The 12,573-nt window shown below is 46.1% G+C and overlaps 1 pseudogene; it reads right to left on the minus strand.

Moving 5' to 3' along the window:
• Positions 1-11,762: 11,762 nt before the first annotated feature.
• On the minus strand, positions 11,763-11,880 carry LOC126427515 (5S ribosomal RNA; annotated as a pseudogene).
• Between the last annotated feature and the right edge of the window lie 693 nt (positions 11,881-12,573).

Below are 12,573 nucleotides of genomic sequence, written 5' to 3' on the forward strand. Positions count from 1 at the left end.
CTAGTCTAATTCCCTCAGCATCAGCAGCATTGGTTCAGATAGGGCAGTGCATATGTCACTTTCTTTCTCGCATTCAGGTTTGCTTCTCCTTCTCGCAAACAGATTTATTTCTTAGCTATAAATGTGAGGTTAACTTATCCACATATTTATTTTCTATGAATGGAATTTTTTGCTCTGCAAAAGTTTACGTTCGTAAAGAGAGTGTACATTGAGAAAGAGACAATCCAGAAGTAAAGCAAACAGCTGCACATTCACATAATCTTCTTTATCATTTTTTATTTATTACGGTAACTTTCAGCCACACTGCTCTGAGGCATGCCTATTTCTCAGGAAACACGATGCGTCGAAATCTGTGCTGGCCTGGGTGGCCGAGCGGTTCTAGGTGCTAAGGTCGGAGGTTCGAATCCTGCCTCTGGCATGGATGTGTGTGATGTCCTTAGGTTAGTTAGGTTTAAGTTGTTCTAAGTTCTAGGGGACTGATGACCTGCCATACTGCTCAGAGCCATTTGAAACATTTTTGATATCTGCATTCTGCGACGAAATGCTACACGAATACTTCGTCACTCACTACCCTTTCTTGCCTTCTCACCAACACTGCTAGTCCCTTCACGCTTTTCATACCGGCCCTCGATACTCTTCACATCTTTCGGATGTAGACCTTTGACACTTGGGAAGTGACGCTGTGCAGTAATAGGCTACCGTGTTTCGTGAAACCACATTACACATTGCGCTTTGTCCTGCACAGATACCATTGTGACAGCAGTCGTTAGCTGTAACGAGAGAGAGAGAGAGAGAGAGAGAGAGAGAGAGAGAGAGAGAGAGAGAGAGAGAGAAGACGAAGAAATCAAATGCTATCAAAGAGCATGTAGAAGCGTGTCCATAAAAAAAATTCATGTGTTAAGCTACCACTTACAACAAACCCCGTACCTATATGCAGTATACAGGGTGTTACAGAAAGGTACGGCCAAACTTTCAGGAAACATTCCTCACACACAAAGAAAGAAAATATGTTATGTGGACATGTGTCCAGAAATGCTTAATTTCCATGTTAGAGCTCATTTTAGTTTCTTCAGTATGTACTGTACTTCCTCGATTCACCGCCATTTGGCCCAATTGAAGGAAGGTAATGTTGACTTCGGTGCTTGTGTTGACATGACTAGCATCAAGCACATCAGTACGTAGCATCAACAGGTTAGTGTTCATCACGAACGTGGTTTTGCAGTCAGTGCAGTGTTTACAAATGCGGAGTTGGCAGATGCCCATTTGATGTACGGATTAGTACGGGGCAATAGCCGTGGCTCGGTACGTTTGTATTGAGACAGATTTCCAGAACGAAGGTGGCCCGACAGGAAGACGTTCGAAGTAATTGATCGCCGTCTTAGGCAGCGCGGAACATTCCAGCCTGTGACTCGCGACTGGGGAAGACCTAGAACGACGAGGACACCTGCAATGGACGAGGCAATTCTTCGTGCAGTTGACGATAACCCTAATGTCAGCGTCAGAGAAGTTGCTGCTGTACAAGGTAACGTTGACCACGTCACTGTATGGACAGTGCTACGGGAGAACCAGTTGTTTCCGTACCGTGTACAGCGTGTGCAGGCACTATCACCAGCTGATTGGCCTCCACGGGTACACTTCTGCGAATGGTTCATCCGACAATGTGTCTATCCTCATTTCACCGCAAATGTTCTCTTTACGGATGAGGCTTCATTCCGACGTGATCAAATTGTAAATTTTCACAATCAACATGTGTGGGCTGACGAGAATCCGCACGCAATTGTGCGATCACGTCAGCGACACAGATTTTCTGTGAACGTTTGGGCAGGCATTGTTGGTGATGTCTCGATTGGGCCCCATGTTCTTCCACCTACGCTCAATGGAGCACGTTATCACGATTTCATACGGGATACTCTACCCGTGCTGCTAGAACATGTGCCTTTACAAGTACGACACAACATGTGGTTCATGCACGATGGAGCTCCTACACATTTCAGTCGAAGTGTTCGTACGCTTCTCGACAACAGATTCGGTGACCGACGGATTGGTAGAGGCGGACCAATTCCTTGGCCTCCACGCTCTCCTGACCTCAACCCTATTGACTTTCATTTATGGGGGCATTTGATAGCTCTTGTCTACGCAACCCCGGTACCAAATGTAGAGACTCTTCGTGCTTGTATTGTGGACGGCTGTGATACAATACGCCATTCTCCTGGGCTGCATCAGGGATTCACTGCGACGGAGGGTGGACGCATGTATCCTCGCTAACGGAGGACATTTTGAACATTTTCTTTAACAAAGTGTTTGACGTCACGCTGGATCGTTCTGTTGCTGTGTGTTTCCATTCCATGATTAATGTGATTTGAAGAGAAGTAATAAAATGAGCTCTAACATGGAAAGTAAGCGTTTCCGGACACATGTCCACATAACATATTTTCTTTCTTTGTGTGTGAGGAATGTTTCCTGAAAGTTTGGCCGTACCTTTTTGTAACACCCTGTAGTTCCTTAGAAAAAAAAAAAGTTCCAGTCTGTGGAAGACTTTATGCTCACCCTGTGTTGTCCTAATAGTTGCGATAGATACCGCTGGTCCGCAGTTTTCGCTGGTCCGTTTGATCGAAGCCACAGCGGCCGATGCGAAACCGTAAATCGTTTCTGGTCCTAGCTTTCGCATCTCTGGCCTCTGCGGTCCATCGCGACGCATTAACCTCCGATGCGGCTACAGCTGTCTGTATGTGTGTATACATACATATATGCGGCCGTCATCAGGACGTCATTACAACATCGTTTGATGTGACTCGCGGCCGTCACCAGCTGTGTTCGTCCCCAATCTGCTGCACCGCCCATGTCTGCAAATACCGCAGCGGTTCATGACGGAAATGGGGCTGCACTTTGTGCGGCGATTAATGGCGTTGTCACAGTGGGCGATTAGCGCACGACTATCAAATAGCCACTGCGCTTTCGGTCAGGACTTGAGCAGGAATCTGTTGTAGTTTCAAAGCCAGCTGTGACGGAAAGAGTGGCTGGGCACCATAAAATCGGAGCATATTTCCTAGCGCTCACTTCCCTCATACACCTTTCGTATTTCTTGTTTGTAATACTCTCCACCTCTTCCCACCGTAGGAGGTTAAGCTCGGTGACGTTCGTGGTTGTTCCGGACACTTTTTCAGCACCGACAGAACCACCACCATCATCATCATGTATTTCGTATCTACAGATCATTTATGTATTTCCTTCCCACGAACGTCGAAAGGTAGATCTGTATTCAAAATGGTTCAAATGGCTCTGAGCACTATGGGAGGTCATCAGTCCCCTAGAACTTAGAACTACTTAAACCTAACTAACCTAAGGGCATCACACACATCCATGCCGGGGGCGGGAATCGAACCTGCGACCGTAGCGGTCGCACGGCTCCAGACTGAAGCGCCTAGAACCGCTTGGCCACACCGGCCGGGATAGATCTGTATTGCTAACTCCTGTTCACAGCACCCAAACCTAGATGCACATTGCCTATATAACTGTCTCTGGGGACAACAAAAATTTGATTTTCAGTATTTGATACGAAACTTTCTGGCAGATTAAAAATGTGTGCCAGAACGAGACTTGGACCTTTACCTTCCGCGGCCGACGTGTTCCTCTTCAAGCAGCAACGAAGTGGCTCTAAGACCTGGAAGAAAATTTCAAGAAGGGCTGTAGCTGTTCGTATCGAGTTTGTACGTTAAAGCCACATTGTTTATTCATACTCCCTTGGTTCTCTTAGATATTACCTCTCTACCTTTCGTATTGCGCCTCCTATGAATGTCATCCATCTAGGAGCTTTCATGATGCTCGTCAACTAAAATGGTTTAGTAGTTCTGGGCATTCCATAGAGATCGAGCGAAAGATCTTCCTCCATTTCTACATCAGGCCTAGTTTATAATAGGGTGGACTAACGAACCATTTCTACCGACCGGTAAAGAGACGAGAATGATTCCCGTTTTCGAGAATTATCGAGGGATAGGCGCGCAAACCTGTAAGTTTCTATCGCTGACGGCAATCTATCGTAGAATTACGTACAATTTTTGATTCTCATGCATAATGACTTTGTTGGATGACGACAATCTTCTGTACAAAGATCAGTATGGAATCTGCCAACAAAAAAATGTTCAAATGTGTGTGAAATCTTATGGGACTTAACTGCTAAGGTCATCAGTCCCTAAGCTTATAGACTACTGAACCTAATTTATCCTAAGGACAAACACACACACCCATGCCCGAGGGAGGACCCGAACCTCCGCCGGGACCAGCCATACAGTCCATGACTGCAGCGCCTGAGACCGCTCGGCTAATCCCTCGCGGCATCTGCCAACAGAGATCTTGCGAAACGCAACTCGCTCTGTTCATCCATGAGATCGAGAATGCCGTAGACATGGATGGATGCCCAGCTTGATGCAATCTTCTTGTCTCTTGGAAGACACCCAATACATTCTCCACTTTCGTTTGGTGGACGAAATGTTACAATACCGAACATCGAACCAGATTTGTGATTGGATTTACTGTCTCTCTCTCTCTCTCCCTCCCTCTCTCTCTCTGCCCCCCTCCGCCTCCGCCTCCGCCTCCGCCTCCCCCTTCCCCCTTCCCCTCCCCCTCCCTCGCTTTCTCTTTGTTGTATCTTTTTACTTCACACCCCTACTTCTCTTTCTTATCTCTTTTCTCTCCCTTTCAGTGACTCCCTCCCTCTCTCTCTCTCTCTCTCTCTCTCTCTCTCTCTCTCTCTCTCTCCTCTATTCTTTTCCTTTTCATTTCATCTGATAATTGTTCTTTTCTCTTGTCCTTCCCTTTGTTCTCTAACTTACCTTTTTATCTCTCTCTCTTTGTCTTCCTTTCTCCCTCTCTCTTTAATCCCTCTCTCAGTACCAGTCTCCTGCCTGTCTCTGTGCCTCCCCCGTATCTCAACTTATTGTCTTATTGTACTTTCTGATGTTTCTGTTCCTCTTTTTCTCTACCCTTTGCTTTCCCTCCATCCACCTCTCTCTCTCTCTCTCTCTCTCTCTCTCTCTCTCTCGCTCGCTCGCTCTCTCCACTCTTTCTCCTTTTTCTCTCAATTTCTTCACTACCCTTGTCTGCTCATGCACCAACTTGGTAAATGCTGCTCTGCCCTCCGCCTCAGCCTGTGATCCCCAACTTCCCCCCAACACACACACACACACACACACACACACACACATTGATTTCCGATCTGCAGTTGTGTACTGTGCTGACTGTCACTTACTCGCGCATTTGTGACAATGCGTGGCGAGCTGCGAAACAAGATTCGGCCATTTGGACAGTCCGTTCGCTCTGATAGCTGGTGTCACCTCTCACTGAATTGACACTGATTGGGCTTATGCAAGTCAAACAGCTGCTGCACGGCTGTCGTTGTCGGGGATCACGGTATTACGGCCAACGGCCAGCTTCGTTACCGATTTTACAGTCGTTTGAGACAAGCAGAGGCCGAAAATTTCATCGTTATGCGGTTCTAGGTCCACTTTTTTTATGTAAAATATGTCTGCACACCCCGTTCAGCTTTTTTCCAGTGGATTTGAATCTATTCCAGAAATATAACTCTGGAAGCTCTGTTACATTCTTCCATAACGTCTTAACCTGGTCTTTCAAAACGATTTACAGCAACAGATTTATTTAAGTGTGGGAACAGATCGAAGCCAGAGGACTCAAAACAGGCCAATGTTCCAAGACTAGGATGAGTGTTCGAAGAATTCCGCTTCAAATTCCGCAATATTCAGGATGTCAAGCAGGGGAATTTCCCTGCAAAAAGGTGTTTACATGGCAGTTTTGTCAAGCATTGTCCAACCGAGCTTGGGCTTCCTCGCAGTGATATTGGTTTAGAGGGGTAGTTAAATTCTAACCTTGTCTTCTGCCCTTAGACTGACAGGGAAAACTAAAACTGACAGTCGATGAGTTCAAGAAACGCAAAAAGAAGGCACTTGAAATCGGCATGTAACATATTTTAAAACAAGAACATCTTAAGCACGAACAGGGGAAAAAAGAAAAAATGACAGGCAACTAAATAGACAGGGAAATGTTCTAAATTGGACTGATGAAACGTGAGAAATCATTGGGGAAAGGTGTAAAGGATAACAAAAAAAATTAAAACAAGAAGAAATTGTCTCTGGATTGTCAAGTTCATATTGACTAATGTGATAAAAATATAATAACAAAAATGAAGTTAAAATAATTTCACAGTTATAGATCACCAAATTTCAGATGGAGAGCACACAATCTAAACAAAGTAGGATTGAGAATGACAGACTGAAGAGTTGGTAATGTGGAAAGAGGTAAGAGTGGTGTGTACCACTAAAAGTTTATGTAAAATGCTAAAAGCAAAATAGGTAGAAGGAAGAGGAGAAATTAGGTGAGATAAAAGGAGAAAGAGAAAATAGGGAATGAAGGAGGAGAAGAAAGAAGATGAGTAAGAAGATGGTGCAGAAGGTAGAAAAAAAGAAGGAAGTGAGGACTAGGGTATAACATCCCTTCAGTAGTCAGGTCATTAGAGACAAAGCAAAAGTTTGGATTGAGGAAGATTGGAGAGCGCAAATGGCCTTACCTTTTATGAAGGAACTATCTCGGCATTTGCCTTTAGTGATTTAGGGAAATCACAGAAAACATGAAATTTCAATGTCCAGTTCAGGATTAAAACTGCTTTGCTTGCAGTTTTGAGTTTATAGAGATAGACCAGTGCACCACCCCCTTGGTGAAAGTAGAAGAGTAGGAAGCAGGAGGAGAAATAGAAGACAAGTGAGAAGACAGTGAAAGTAGAACTGTAAAGAGGGGGAGAGTAGAAGGGTAAGAAGAAGAAGATGAAGAAGGAGGAAGAAGAAGAAGAAAGATGATGAGGAGGAGAAAGTACAATATGAAAGAGAAGGAGGGAAAAGTAGGGGAGTATTATGGAGGAGGAGGAGGAGGAGTAGAAGTAGGAGTAGGAGTAGGAGTAGGAGTAGGAGTAGGAGTAAGTGAAAAGAGGAGAATGAAGAGGAGAAGGAGAAATTAGAAGATAAGAAGGACAAGCAGGGGAAAGTAGAAGATGAGAAGAAGCAGCAGAAAACTGAATAATAAGGAAGTGGAGGGAAAATGCAGAAAAATAAGTAGTATTTGGGGGTGATAGTCAAAGAGTAAGAATGAGGATGAGGAGGAAAAAAGTTGAAAAGAGGGAGCTTAAAGTAGAAATGGAAGAATGAGAAGAAAGTAATAGGTAGGAGGAGTAAGCAGAAGAGTATAAAGAACTTCAAGAAAAAATCAGAACAGTAAGAAAGAGGAGGACAAAGTAGAATTAATAGTCAGAGGAGGAGAAAGTAAAAGAGAGGGAGGAGGATGTAGACTGGTAACAAGGAGGAGAATGAGGAAAAGATAAAAGAGTGAAAAGGAGGAGGAGAAAGAATCAGGAGAATGAGAACTATGAGAGAAGATGGAAGAAGAGGAGGAGAATATAGAAGAGGGATGATGAGGAGGAAAGAGAAAGGGAAGAGTGAGGAGAGGATTGTGGATGAGAAATAGGAAGGATAGCAATGCAGAAGAGAACGGAGAGGGTATTTTTAAGAGGAAGAGGAATAAGAGTAAAATTTTACGGGAAAAACAGAAGGCAGAGGAGGATAAGGAGGACATAGAAGGAGTAAGATAGGACATTGAGGATAACTATGTGGAGGAGGAAGGAGGAAAGGAAAAGGCCCTGAAGGAAAGAACAGGAATGAGAGCAGAAAAATTTCACTTAACTGTAGATATGACATGGTTGGAAGGAAACTCTGTGGTGAGTGATGTCTTTGGAATGCCGGCAGTGCTTGAGTGTTATCTCCGCAGCCCGAGATCTCTGGGCGCCACAACACTTGAACGATGTATGGCGCCAATAAAGCTCGAACGCCTCTTGAAGTGGCTCAGATTTACGGCTTCTGGAAATAGCGGGCGAACCAACACAAACACAGGGGCCATTTAGTAGCGGATATTGGTTCCTAACTACCCGGCCAGCACAGGGAAGCGTGCGCTCGTAAAAATCTGCTTTACGCGGAAGACGAGCGACCTTTTTACAAAGGCTGAGCGCCAGTGCCTAATAGACCGTTGATGGATGGACTAAAAATTGTGCTCTGCAAGCATTGTGAGCTCTACAGCTACGTCTAAACTCTGCAAACCACAGTGAAGTGCATGGCAGAGGGTAGTTAGCATGATACCACATGTTAGGCTTCCTTCTTTTTCCAGGCAGTGAAGAGCATAGTGAAAACGCCACTGTAATTGCCTCTGTGAGCTCTGTATTTAGACTAGCCTTCATGGTACAGCGTGAGCGATACTTAGGGAGTTGTAGTATACACTAAGTGATTCAGCTGCCCATACTGATCGGTTTTATGCAACCCGCAACACCTTCAAAAACCGCAAATTGGATTTTCATATTCTCTCGCTCGCTGTGCACAAGCTATTAGTCCTACAGAAAAAATGAGCAGGGCATTTTCGTAGGGAATTTATTGTACTCAAATTTTGTACCGGAATATGTTTTCGCTGGAGGCCACAGTTTTCGAGTTATTCAGGAAAAACGTACTTGGTCACTCTTGTACAGTTCCCTTAGTAATTCGAAAACTACAGCCTCTAGCGAAAACGTGTTCCAGTACAAAATTTGACTACCTTAAATTTCCTACAAAATGGTCCTGTTCTTTTTTCTATAGGACTTACAGGTTGGGTGTACTGAGCAAGAAATATGAAAATCTTGCATGTGGTATCTGAAAGCATTGAGGGTTGCATAAAACCCAGCAGTATATGCAGCTGAATTATCTCGTATATAGGTTCTTCACTTAACACTGCTTCCTTAAAACTTTGTAAGCAGTCTGTCACAAGGTAATTGATCTTAATGGGTTTGCCAGTCCAGATTTTTCAGCTTTTCTTTGACTCTCCTAACTGAGTCAAACACTTTTGAAGCACTGTTCGTGAGAAACCCGTGTATGTATACTTCTGGCCATTTAAAATGGAGCACCAGGAAATACAACGAACAACGAAGTTTTACTGTTTGCTGTATACAGTATATTAGGAAGAATACAGGATAAAATTTATAGGTGTTTTGTGGGTTATATAGGGAGTTAAATTTAGTACATAGAAGGCCAACTCTCGCTGCAAAAATGGCTCTAGCCTGGATGAGCTTGGAGTCCAACTGATCTTGGATGAAAAATTCAGGTCCACCACTGCATGTTGCTCAAACTATATTACGTCAGAGTCCACTAGCCATGGTGTATGGTGAGTGGTGGCGTAACACAGTTTCTGTGTGGTTGGTGGCTGACACTTCTGGGGGATGTGCTGGACGGGCAACAGTCCAACAGCCTATGCGCAGGCAACACGTGGTCTTGTGTTATTTCGTTGAAGCATTAATTGTCAGAAACCTTGAGCATGTGTGATAGCCAAAGTCCTTGACAATGCCTGCCAACCAAATTACCACTTTTGCCAAAAAGAGGTCGCCGTATTGTGTAGCCTATGGCATGGAGTACCATCATCTCAGGTGCTGTGCCTGTATGAGAATGACAAGTGCAATGTGGCTACATCCATTCTCCTTGGAGCCTGCACACATGGTTACATCCATGGTGTTGCTGTATGCAGACCTGGCCAGGTTCACCTCTCGCCACTCCTGTGTCAGTGTTGCCATTGGACACACCACGGCCTGTACGTCACTCTGTGCTGCCACATCAAGGGGAGTAGCAACTATGTTCACCATACTGGCAGTCCGTGCTGTTCCAGACGCTGTTTGCTCTGCCTCTCTGGGTACTTCTGCCTTGCTGCAAAGCAGCCCATTTCCTGACTCATTTTACATGACGTGGCTGCACAATCCTGCATGACCGAGTGAACAGTATGCCGGTCCTCTCGGGCACTAGTCGCGCGCGCCATGAAATCCTGAATGGCGTTGGGTATGGCCCACCTGGGCTCATCAAGTCCGTATTCACATGACAGTTGTGGGATCCTGAGCAATACGTGACTGTGTGAACAGTATGTCTGTCCTCTCTGGCGCTAGTCGTGTGGGCCCATGACATCCCGAATGGCGTTGAGTATGTCCCACCTGAGTTCATCAAGTACGTATTCACATGACAGTTGTGGGATCCTGAGCAATACGTGACTGTGTGAACAGTATGTCTGTCCTCTCTGGCGCTAGTCGTGTGGGCCCATGACATCCCGAATGGCGTTGAGTATGTCCCACCTGAGTTCATCAAGTACGTATTCACATGACAGTTGTGGGATCCTGAGCAATATGTAACTGAGTGAACAGTATGTCTGTCCTCTCTGGCGCTAGTCACATGGAGCCATAACATCCTGAATGGCGTTGAGTACGGCCCAACTGAGTTCATCAAGTATGTATTCACATGACAGTTGTGGGATCCTGAGCAAAATGTAACTGAGTGAACAGTATGTCTGTCCTCTCTGGCGCTAGTCGCATAGAGCCGTGACATCCTGAATGGCGTTGAGTGCGGCCCAACTGAGTTCATCAAGTACGTATTCACATGACAGTTGTGGGATCCTGAGCAATATGTAACTGAGTGAACAGTATGTCTGTCCTCTCTGGCGCTAGTCGCATAGAGCCGTGACATCCTGAATGGCGTTGAGTACGGCCCAACTGAGTTCATCAAGTACGTATTGACATGTCAGTGTTTGCAACCCCGAGGAATACAAACAACAATACTGCAGAACTATGGACTACGTTCTCGGTAGTCCACGATTGTGCCGGTTTCGAATTCCTATATGTGCTGGTAGCCACACAGACAAGCAGCGTCGAAATGCGATTTCTGAATGTAGATGGCGTTACTGCTACCTACTTTCTGCCATTGTCCCGAAATGCTAACCATTTGCTTATCAGACCATGTACTACACATCGACCCAGTTTGGCTGTTGCTGCGTACCACCTCGATGACGCTGCAACTTTAATGGCGGGCAGTGCACCTCTGTACTCCTCCGGTGCGTACAAAGGCGACCCGCCCCCATCTGGGAGCCGCTGTCTTCTGTGCTAGCGCAGTGCCGGTCCGTTTATTCTGCAGCGGCGCCCTGTGTAGGGCGGAGACGAGGCCCTTAAAGGGCTGAGCCGAGGTGAGCTAAGGCGCGGCCCTTCTGCCTGTGTCAACTCGGCCCTTTAAGCCGGCGCGAGCGTATTTTTAACCCTCGCGAGAGCAGCCTGTCTCTGCTCGCCTTGCCGTCCCAGGCCCGTTCTGCCTCGCACTCGCGCTTCGCCGAGCACAACTTACGCGAAATAGTTCGCGAGATTTAAAGACGTCACTCCAGCACGTTGAAGCAGATCGTAAATCGAATTTTGAAATGTAACTGCAGGAGATGTTGAAAGTTAAGTGAAATGATGAGCTATACAATATAGCGGAGTTACGATGAATAGGAGACGAAAAAAATATCAAGTACACCTTGAAGAAGAGGGTAACAGCGTTTGGGCTACAGTTCTCACAAAATATTTTGTAATAGTTTTCGATATGTATAATTTTCAAACGAGGGCACTTTGGGGTCCGATGTGGCTCAAATGCTTCAAATCCCTGTAAGCACTATGGGACTTAACATCCGAGCTCATCAGTACCCTAGCAATCCGTCTTCAGGCCACGAGTGGCCTACCGGGACCATCCGACCGCCGTGTCATCCTCAGTAGAGGATGCGGATAGGAGGGGCATGGGATCAGCACACCGCTCTCCCGGTCGTTATGGTGGTATTCTTGACCGAAGCCGCTACTATTCGGTCGAGTAGCTCCTCGATTGGCATCACGAGGCTGAGTGCAACCCGAAAAATGGCAACAGCGCATGGCGGCCTGGATGGTCACCCATCCAAGTGCCGACCACGCCCGACAGCGCTTGTCTTCGGTGATCTCACGGGAACCGGTGTATCCACTGCGGCAAGGCCGTTGCCACATCAGTGCTCTAGGCTTAGAACTATTTAAACATAACTAACCTAAGGACATCCATGCCCGAGGCGGAATTCGAAGCTGCGACCGTAGCAGCAGTGCGGTTCCGGACTGAAGCGCCTAGAACCGCTCGGCCACAGCGGCCGGCGGTCCTATCTGACTGGAATATATGAAACAAATTGTCTGCTCAAATATATCTGGACGTCCCTATGTTATGCGGAACTGATCACTAGATGTCACAAAAGAAGGGCCCAGCAGTGTAAAAAGGAGGCGAGCAGTACTGCGTTGTCAGTAGAACAGGTCAGATAGTAGAGCTCAATGAATTCGAAGTTGGACCAGTCACTGGATCCAGAATGAGATTTTCACTCTGCAGCGGAGTGTGCGCTGATATGGAGCTTCCTGGCAGATTAAAACTGTGTGCCGGACCGAGACTCGAACTCGGGACCTTTGCCTTTTGCGGGCAAGTTGGTAGGTAGGAGACGAAGTACTGGCAGAAGTAAAGCTGTGAGGACGGGGCGTGAGTCGTGCTTGGGTAGCTCATTTGGTAGAGCACTTGCCCGCGAAAGGCGAAGGTCCCGAGTTCGAGTCTCGGCGCGGCACACATTTTGGATCTGCCAGGAAGTTTCAGTCACTGGATGTCACCTGAGTAAAACCCTTTTTATACGATGAACGAAAATGTTCAAGAAATATTATAGTCT

The sequence above is a fragment of the Schistocerca serialis genome, chromosome 11 (assembly GCF_023864345.2).
Source record: "Schistocerca serialis cubense isolate TAMUIC-IGC-003099 chromosome 11, iqSchSeri2.2, whole genome shotgun sequence".
NCBI classification, from domain to species: Eukaryota; Metazoa; Arthropoda; class Insecta; order Orthoptera; family Acrididae; genus Schistocerca; species Schistocerca serialis.